The sequence below is a fragment of the Nicotiana sylvestris genome, chromosome 1, assembly GCF_000393655.2.
Source record: "Nicotiana sylvestris chromosome 1, ASM39365v2, whole genome shotgun sequence".
In the NCBI taxonomy this organism is placed as follows: domain Eukaryota; kingdom Viridiplantae; phylum Streptophyta; class Magnoliopsida; order Solanales; family Solanaceae; genus Nicotiana; species Nicotiana sylvestris.
In genome coordinates this window covers 130,416,615-130,426,747 of record NC_091057.1, presented here as the reverse complement: position 1 = coordinate 130,426,747, position 10,133 = coordinate 130,416,615, and positions in this window count along the sequence as shown.

Sequence of the window (10,133 nt, the reverse complement as noted above, 5' to 3'; positions counted from 1 at the left end):
GTATTTTAAAATGAAATACCAAAATATTGATACCGTACCGAAATATATATTATATTACACAATACACATATTATTAATTATAACATAAATATAAAAATCTAAAATTTTACTTTCCTTTATTCTCTAAGTTAATAAATTAACTCTAAGCAAGTAACAAAATATTTCTAATGATCGAACTTATTCTTTTATGTATAGTTTTCTCTCTCTAGGTTGATATTTGCTAGTTTTGAACAAAACTTTTGTCAACAAATGTTTTTAGTTTTGTATTTTGAGTACTTTAATTTAGAATATTACAGTCTATGACTCTATGCACTAGTTAGTATTCAAACCGAATAAACCGAAGTTACCATATGGAATAAATCGAGACCGAAAGGAGAAATTCGAACCATACCGAATTTAATTAGGTACGGTATTGGTATTGCATTTTAAGAAACCAAATACCAAAAATACCGAACTGAAATATCAAAATATCGAATCGTACCGACGAACACCCCTACATTCAAGGAGATGTGTAATGGTGTATGTTATCTGCAGATGACATAGTGTTGATTGATGAGACACATTGTGGGGTTAATGCTAGACTAGAGGTATGGAGACAGACTCTGGAGTCTAAAGGTTTCAAGTTGAGCCGGACGACTGAGTACTTGGAGTGTAGGTTTAGTGTTGGCGCCCATGAAGCATAAGGGGACGTGAATCTAGATACAGTCATTCACAGGAGAGATAGTTTCAAATATCTTGGGTCTATAATTTAGGGTAGCGGGGAAATCGATGAGGATGTTGCACATCGTGTTGGAGCAGGATGGATGAAATGGTGGCTCGCTTATAGTGTTTTGTGTGACAAAAATGTGTCACCTAGACTTAAGGGCAAGTTTTATAAAGTGGTAGTTATCGGCTATGTTGTATGGAGCCGAGTGTTGGCCAGAGTCCAGAAATCTCATATTCAGAAGTTGAAAGTAGCGGAAATGAGGATGTTGAGATGGATATGTGGACATACCAGGAGATATAGGATGAGGAATGAGTATATTTTAGACAAGCTGAGGCTCCTATAGAAGATAAATTGTTGGAATCAAGGTTGAGATGGTTCGGGTGAAGAGGAGAGACCCTGATACCCATGTTAGGAGGTGTGAGAGGTTGACCACGGTGGTCCAGAGGAGGGGTGGATGGAGGCCTAAGAAGTATTGGGTTGGTGATTAGGCAGGACATGACGCTTCTTCAGCTTACTGAGGACATGACCCTCGATACGAGGGTGTGGAGGTCAAGAATTAGGGTTGTGGGTGGACAAAAAGTCTAGAGTTTCGTCTAGGCATTCTAGTAGTATTAGTATTAGTCTTGTATCTTGCTATGCCTAACCTCTTGCTATTCACATTGTGTCATTATTTCCAGCAAGATTGCATGTATTTTTATAGTGTCATAGTCTTAGATATCTATTGTTACACGTATCTCCATTTGCGACCATGTCTAATTACTTGGTTGTTGCCACTGTCTGTTTATTGCTTCATTTTTACTTCCTTGTAGCCAAGAGTCTTTCGGAAACAACCTCTCTACCTTCATTAGGTAGGGGTAAGGTCTGCATACACTTTACCCTCCCCAGACCCCACTCGTGGGATTTCACTGGGCTTCTTGTTGTTGTTTACATAAAAAGAATATCTTGAAGCGCTTCTTAGTCAATTAACAACTATGTTCCTTAATACAACTATCACTAAGTGTGATTGTGAAAGAGCTACTTTTCTAACACACCACCAACTGGTTCTTGCTTGTTGTTCACTAATAATCCAATCCACGGAGAGGTTACCTTGAAGTTCTTACTAGTGAAGCAGACTCCTACAACAAGCTATATCTCAACGAAACCACCTTGAGCAACTCAGTTTCTTGTTCAATCTAACATCTTGATATCGATTCCTCCCATATAATTTCACAAAGATGTAATCAATCTTTCTTATATTCTTTATATTACGGTCACCAATGAGGATTTACTACATTGAAATTATTTTTATGTTCTCCGATTACAATCGTATATCGCTGGGAAATTAGAACCTAAACATTCTTCAATCTACACCCATTGTCCAACACCACCACTAAAACTTAATGCAAAAGAAAGCATGATAAAGGCTGAGACTATCACCACTTGAACCCAGACAGACATAATCCAAATTGAGAGGACATAATCCAAATTCAGAGGTAACGTGAAATCGTGGCATACCAGAGTACCGTCATGAAGGTTGTATAAAGTCTCATAGGATCATATGAACTCTTAACTTCTCAAGATCCTTCTCTATCCAATATGAGCTTTTCAATTTAAAGCTTTTCTTGCTAGGAATTGCTGCATCTACTAACCTAACAATAGTATATGTTGTTAACTGACTGTCCAACACTTTATGATATAAAATTTATACTTTTTTTCTTTACCTATTACTTTACTTTTATTATATTCATAACCGTCTATTGTTTAGTGTTGGCCCAAGTAAATGTTAGTTTTGAAGACTGACAAAGGAACTCAGACATGAACCAGGTCCATCCCAGCGGAGCACAGATATGGATAGACTTAAGCATGTGAGATGCACGTGAAGGAGATAAACTTAACTTGAAAGAAGTAATATCTCCTGATCATGATCGAAAAGGTTGCATAATGAATAAGGAGAAGGACTCCTTACTCAGAGAGAACACGGTTTAAGAGAAGGATGGAGTTAGAGGTTGAGATCAACTAGAACTCTTCCACCAAGGAAGAGTAGCATTAGAATTCTAGTCAATCTCTATTTACAAGTAGCATTAGAATTATAGTCAATCTCTATTTACTAACTCTATAAATATCAGTGTTGTTCTCTTTTACAGGTAACACACATAAGCAGAAGTTAAACGTGAATTAAGAGCAAAATAGCACGGCAATTTTGCAAGCAATTTGTGTATGATTCAAGTGTGCAAACATGAAGCTACATGAACCAAATAGAAGAACCAGTTCCAAGTGTTTGTCTTTTATTCTAGTTCAATTGTAGTAGGTGTTTTCATATTGTACCTTTTAGCTTTATCTATAGGCAATTGTAATAGGTATTCAGAGTATTCCAGTTAGAGTTAACTTGAAGTTGTGGCAACAGTTGAGGCTGTGTGCTATAATGGGATTAGAGTTAGTCCTAGGTTTACAAAAGAGTTTTTGTAAATGCAGTTTTTGGCTCAGTGATTTTAGTGGAGAGTTTGGGAAATCCTATGGGAAAGTAGGCCGTGGTTTTTTTCACCTTTTGAGCCAGATGTTTTCCACGTAAATTTTTTGTGTTCTTTAATTTCTGTACTTATTATTCCACAACAGTAGTAGTTGGAACAAATAAAAGAACCAAGTCCTTCTATAATCAGGTTAAGCGAAAAAGTGGACACCACACAAATCACCCCCCCTCCCCTCTTGTGTGGTATTGAAGTGTAAAAAATCAATTGGTATCAGAGCAGATTATCCTTGAAGAGGATAGCACCTTAGGAACAGATCAAGATGAGTGCACCACCTGAAAACTGGGAAGGACAATCCACTGCTAGGCCTCCACTCTTCAATGGCCAGTACTTTTACCTTACTTATCTTGCATCGTATTTTCTATTTCTTTTATAACTTCCCTTCCGCATAAGTAAAAATTACATCTACACCTTAAAGCTTAATGTGATAGTACCTCTAGTGCGTATAAAATTTGGTGAAAACTTTATACTGACTCCTTACGACTTAGCTCTATGACACGATCTGGAAATAAAAGAAGTGTAACATTTCTTAAATACCTTATAGCCTCTCAATTATAAATGTGGCGCACAACACACCCATAAGTGAGACTCTACTAGGCACAACTTTGTAGACTCCCTAAGACACGACCTGCTCTGATACCACTTTGTCACGTCCCGAACCTAGGGAGGCGTGACTGGCACCCGGTGCCGCTCTGGCCCGAGCGAACCACTCTAAAACTCATTTATTCCTTTCGTAATTATCATGGGCCCATAGGGCCTCAACTCATAATGGACAACTTGTAAGTGGGAAAACGTTTTATCAATGAACCATCGTTCACAAAACATGAATATATATGGGCTGTCAAGGCCTCTGACATTGACATACTGTACATAATAAACCTGTGTCTACAAAGCCTCTAAGATTATTTGACATAAAATGGGACAGGGTACCGGCCTATCCATAAGTCTATAGCAAAACTCTAACACGATGACTTATAGACTCGATTGCACTCTGAATAATGTGGAGTCTTACCGATTCTTTATTGAATGCTAACATCGTCTACTATGAGGGCTCGTCAAACTGATTGTCTACACCTGCAGGCATGGATGCAGCGTCCCCAACAAAAGGACGTCAGTACGAATAACGTACTGAGTATGTAAGACATGTAAATAAATGTATAAAGACATGGTAAAAACATGAAGTAAATGACTCAACCTGTAAGTCTGGAGATATAACGACTACCATTTGTTCTATATTTTACCTATTTATGGAAATCAAGATGTTAGCTTCTACATTTTTTTGATACTAGCAAGATCTATCTCTACTTTTTAATGAAAGATTAGATACTTCTATTGATCCTTCTGTTGGTGGTGTTAATTGGTCAAAGTTATGGACTATGTATTACTCTGATATTATTCTTATAGAAATTACTAAGTTCCATATTTCACTTGGTAGATATTTTATTCCAATCCCAGAAAACACAATTTGAAATATGAATCAACAATCTTTAAAATTGAATCTTTGTGAGCCGTCTCGGTGAGTATTTTGAACAGTAACACAATCATAGTATCTATAATTTACATTTGCTAAGAAAAAGAGCAGTAAGTAAAAGAATGATACAAGTAATTTCATTTGTTTGATAGTGTTTCACAGTAATATTTGACGTACTTGTCTTTCCAGGTATATTTATCATGTCATGCATATGCGTATGAATGCCATGTCATGTGTAGGTACATATGTTCATAACATCATCAAGCCTCTGAGGGTATCCCATCATATCATCTCAGCTACTGTAGACAAAATCATCATAATATACCAGCTGATCAGGTGGTGGTGCGTATATAACGTCATAACCTTTCCCTTATCCTATATATATATATATATACACACACTTATATATACACGTATATAACGCCATAACATCATCACGCCTCTCAGGTCATCCCATCATATCATCTCGACCACTGTGGGCAAATCATCAACGTATACCAGTTAATCAGGTGGTGATACATATATAACGTTGTAACCTTTCCCCATATCCCATATTTTATAATATATATATATATATATATATATATATATATATATATATATATATACGTATATAAAGCCATTTGGTCATGAGCCAGTGTACATGTATAAATGCATGAAATGCATATGAAATAAGTTAATAAGATTTTTCTCGGAATGCCATAAAACTAAATATACCTTTCGGATAAACTTTATCAAATACATATTTTTCTGAGACCCGTAAATAGAAGATATAATAATAATTCACATGGGGAAATAGGAATATAGACACCCCTAGTATTTCTATTAATAGAGTCGTTTATGGAATTTGTGCATTTGCTCGTTTCGTTCGTGTCGTATAGATCATGCCAAAAACAAAGATGAATAGCTTTAACATACCTGTGGCGGTAAATCATCACTTTTGGTCGACCTCACCGTATCTTTCACTGCCTTAACAATTTTAAGGATCATTCTGACAGCACCACTTAAGTATCATTGTATTGTGTAACATTGATTTGAACTAGTCAAATGACACCATGGATACATGAAAGAGGTTTCCATATGTTTTGGCTCATTGAATCCATTTGTTTGCATATTACCATACTCCTTAGAACGCAATGCTTCAGATAAGAATTTTCTTATAAAGTTGTTCTCTATCATTTTAATATAAGATATATTATTCATAAATATATTGTTAAACCTGCCACTTAACCCCTCCATTCAATTATTTTGAATGAGCAACGTTAGGCACAATACCTCAGCTATCAAGTGCAGGGTGTTCAGGAAAAACCCACTTATAGCTAATTCCACAAACTGCTTTTAAAGAAAGTGGAGAAATAAGTGATACACCACACAGAAAATATGGAAATCAATTCTTTCAAATATCACAACTGTCACATTAAAAGATAAGTGTCTTGACATAGTCATTTAGGTTGCCACCTTTCCAAAGTGACTAAGAGTCACTTGTTTGGAAAGTGAGGGGTTGCCACGTGGGGGTGAGCAAGATTATTCAAGCATTGAATTAATTAATTAGGTAATGATCCGTTATCCGATAATTAACCAATTATCCACGTAAAAACTATCCCAAATTACTTAAAAATACTATTCACTTTTAATACACTTTATACACCTTACTATAATATACTTTACTATCGTGGTCATGTGGTACCATATAAAATTAATACATACATTATTATTTTATTAAAATATCCATGTAAAAAAATGTACATATTTTCTCAACTTATAATTTTCCTAATCTCATAAAAAGAGTACAACTTTTCATACGTTTAATTCTTAAAATGGTAAAAAGGTAACCTTCTTTTCATGTGAGAAAATAATTTATATATTTACAATAAAGAAAATCTCGTAAACTTCCTCATATTATGTGTATAATTTAAAATATACTCGAAAGTAGTAATATTAATAACTATATAAAATTATATTTTTCAATCTTGTTACAGAAACGTTCCACTCAATATAAATACCATATCAAAATGTATCTAACGGTATCAGGGTTGTTTTACATACTTTATTACAATATTTATTGAATTTATGTATTTTATAAATACTTCTTGGTTCAGTTTACACAATTACATATCAAGGATTACTGCAATCATGCATATAGTAAATCACGTGTATGGCTTAGAGCTGACATGGAGGTAATGAATTTCTATTTTTATTATTTTGCTAACATCGGGATATGAACAATGTAGGATCTATTTTTGAAATTCTCAATCGATAAGAGGTCTTTAATTCAAGTTACTATACTCCCTCTATCTCATATTAACAGTCGTGGCCATTAAAATTTGTATCTCAAATCCTCTTAGAAAAGTGCGGGATGTAACAAAAGTTGTACTACTGCTAAGGAAATTTGGGACACTTTGCAAGTGGCTCACGGAGGAACTCCTTAAGTGAAGAGATTAAGAGGAACACTGTTGTACTCTCAATATGAGAATTTCACCATGAATGAAGGAGAAACCATCCAAGAAATGTATACAAGGTTCACAACACTAACAAATGAACTTAAGTCGTTTGGAAGGATTATCCTTGAAGAAGACAAGGTAGAGAAAATTCTGATAAGGGTTTTGCCAGTTACTTGGGAAAGCAAAATCACTGCTATTCAAAAATCAAAGAACATTGTCACTCTCAAGTTGGATGAGTTAATTGGAAATCTCACTGCCTATGAACTTAGAAGGCAAACCATGAAGATGAATGCACCCAAAAAGGAAAGAAGCCTGGGCTCTCAGAATCACTGAAGGTGCAGATCTAGAGGAGGATGAAATGGCTATGATCACGAGGGATTTCAAGAAGTATCTAATGAGAGGAAATGGTTCTTTAAAAGGTGAAACTTACAACAAACCAAGAGTCCCTGAAAAACATACCAATGAGGGCTGTTACAAATGTGGTAAGACTGACCACATGATCAAAAACTGTCCTCAGTGAAAAATTGAATGGAAGAAGGAAAGGGCTGAACGAAGAAACATGAAGAAGGAACATGTTCATCCCAAGAAGAACAAAGGATCAACAAAGGCTTTGGTTGCTGCTTGGGGAGAGAGCTCATATGAGGATTCAGAAGATGAAGATGGAGATGAACAAACACTTATGGCCATTAAAGAATCTGATGAGGAATCAGAGGTAAGTGTGATTCATCTCAAAGACAAGATTAAATTTTTGTCTAAAGAAAGTCTATCCGAGTTATTGCTAGATTTCATTGATGAATCTGATGTCATAAACAATGAAAAGGATCAGCTGTCTAAGGAATGTGTAATCTTGAAAGCTAAGTGCAAAAATCTGGAACTCAGGGCTAGTGAAAGTGATAGCACAAATACTGAGTTGAAGAACCAGTTCTTGAACTCGATTCCACTATGCTAGAGCTTAGATCTGAAAATTTAAAACTTAAATTAGGAATATGTAAAAAGAAAGCTAATCATACACATCTCATCTTAGAAGAAAATCTAGGAAAAATGAAGGATGAGTTATACAAAAAGGATGAGCAGATAAGAGTCCTAAAAGAAGATCTAAGTAAGGTTAAGCTTGAACTAGATAGAACTTGTAAATGGAATAAGTCCTCTGATGCACTATCATGGCTACAAGAACATCACAATAGCAATAAGAGAGGACTTGGCTATGGGACCCCTACACCTAAGTGGGATCCCAAAAGCAAGTACATCACACTTCATGAGAACAAAATCTTCACATACTGTGGTAAGACTGGTCACTACATAAGTGAATGTAATGCAAAAAAAAGGCCATTTAAAAGAACAAAACTTTTGTTCAAGGGAAAGGTAGGCTGCCATGATGGGCTAAAAAGAATTTAATTCACCCTTTTGCCAGGGACCCAAACTAGTTTGGGTTCCTAAAACTAACCCCTGATTTTCTTTTGCAGGTCCAAGTGAAGGGGATCAGCCAAATATAGTACATGGATAGTGGCTGCTCAAAGCATATGACTGGAAGCAAGAACCAGTTCCTTTCACTTGAGGACCTAAAAGGAGGTAATGTCTCCTTTGGAAATGGTAAGAAATGTGAGATCATTGGGGTTGGAATGGTAGGTGAGACAAATTCACATTCCATTAAGAATGTCTACTTGAAAGATGGCTTGAAATATAGCCTAATCAGTGTATCACAACTGTGTGACATATGTAACTTGGTAGCATTCACCTCTACCAAATGTTTTGTGATAAATCTTACCACTGACAAGATTGTTTTACAGGAAAAAAAGTAAGCAATATATACATTGTAGATCTGTCCACTCTTTCAGAAAATGAACTCACTTGCTTATGTGTGTTGGACAATGATCCCCTCCTTTGGCACAAAAAACTTGGATATGCAAGTCTAAGTCAACTCAACAAATTAGTCTCCAAGGACTTGGTGATAGGCCTGACTAACATCAAATTTAAGGAAGACAAAGTTTGTGAGGCTTGTGCAAGGGAGAAGCAGGTAAGATCCTCTTTTAAATGCAAAAAAGTAGTAAGCACGACCAGGTCGATGGAACTGGTTCATATGGATCTCTGTGGTCCAATAAGAACATCAAGTAGAGGTGGTAAAAATATGCGATGGTACTTGTTGATGATTACTCTAGGTTTACTTGGACATTATTTTTAAAAATCTAAGGATGAAACATTTGACATGTTTACTTCTTTTGTTAGAAAAACTCAGAAACAACTAGGTAATCAACTTGCATCAATTAGGTCTGATGATGGAACTAAATTTGAAAATGCTAAGTTTGCTGAATCTTGTGATGAGCATGACATAGATCATAATTTTTCTGCCCCTAAGACTCCACAATAAAATGGAGTAGTTGAAAGAAAGAATAAGACACTAGAAGATATGGCTAGGACTATGCTTCTTTCTAGTAAACTGCCTCATAGCTTCTGGGCAGAAGCTGTAAACACTGTATGTTACATCATTAATAGGTGCATGACTAGACCTCTTGTGGAAAAGACTCCATATGAGTTACTTAAAAAGGAAAAAATAAAATATATCCCATCTTAGGACATTTGGATGCAAGTGCTTTTTGCACAGTAATGGAAAGGACTCCCTAGGTAAGTTTGATCCCAAAAGTGATGAGGAAGTATTCTTGGGATATTTTTCACATAGAAAATTTATAAAGTGTGCAACAAAAGAACTCTATGTGTAGAAGAAAGTGTACATGTAGTTTTTGATGAATATTCTTTCTGAGAGACAGGAACATGAAGATGAAGCTATAAGGCCGGTGAAAGGTTTAAATGAAGTCACAGCCCAAGTTGAAGCTGCACCAGAAGAAGGAACATGTGATGGAACAGGTTCTTCCATCCAGGGCAACCTGACAGGGGAATTGAACAAAGAAGAACTGAATCTAATTCCCAAATGCAACCTGTTCATGAGCATGTTCCTCAGCAACAAAACATGGGAGAAACATCAAACAGAAACCAGTTGGTTGTGAAATCGTACAAGT